This window comes from Choloepus didactylus, chromosome 27 (genome assembly GCF_015220235.1).
Source record: "Choloepus didactylus isolate mChoDid1 chromosome 27, mChoDid1.pri, whole genome shotgun sequence".
Taxonomy (NCBI): domain Eukaryota; kingdom Metazoa; phylum Chordata; class Mammalia; order Pilosa; family Megalonychidae; genus Choloepus; species Choloepus didactylus.
The window spans coordinates 10,842,776-10,843,577 of record NC_051333.1 but is presented as its reverse complement, the minus strand read 5'-3'; positions in this window follow the sequence as shown (position 1 = coordinate 10,843,577).

Sequence of the window (802 nt, the reverse complement as noted above, 5' to 3'; positions counted from 1 at the left end):
TCTGGCCCTCCAGCCCTCCCTCATCGCTGCCGGAGGGGTAGAACATCGAGAGGGGCGGTCCCTTTGTAGCTCTCTATGGTCCTGGAGGACTGCGAGAGGATTGGAGCGGAGGGAGGCAGCCTACCAACCAGACAGGCAAGCCCAGTGCCCTTATTGAGCGCCTCCTGTGTGCCCGACCTCCCTGCGGGGCTCAGTGAAGAGATGGCAGGAGACCAAACTAGGTCCGTTTTCTCAGTACAGAGAGACGGGTTTGAATCCTAGCTCTGCCATCGGCTTGGCCTCAGTTTCCCCATTCATTCATTTTTTTTCCCACACATACTCCTCAAGCTCCTCCTCTTGCCCGGCCCTGTGCGGGGAGATGCTTGGTGACACAGCAGTGACCAACTACATCCCCGCTCTGACCTCCTGGAGCTCACGGTCCAGTGGGGAAAACAGACACGCTCCCGAACAGTAACGATCCAGAAGGCAGGGCTGGGACGGGGGTGGGGGTCACTCAGGGTTGTGGGTCCCAGGGAGGGGCGCCTGGAGGAAAGGACATCGGAACAGCGACCTGGTTGATGAGTATTAGTCATTTCCTGAAAGGAATAGTATCACACTGTTCTAACTTGCAGCTCTCTGATTACTAAGGAGAGAGAACGTCTTTTTGTGAGTTTATTGGTCTTACACATTTTATCGTCTGTGAATTGCTTGCTCATATCCTTTGCCCGTTTAAAAAATGGGATCGTGTGCCTTTTTAACGCTATTAATCTGTGGGAGTACGTTATGAATTCTGGATTCTAATTTTTAGCCAGTTACATATGTT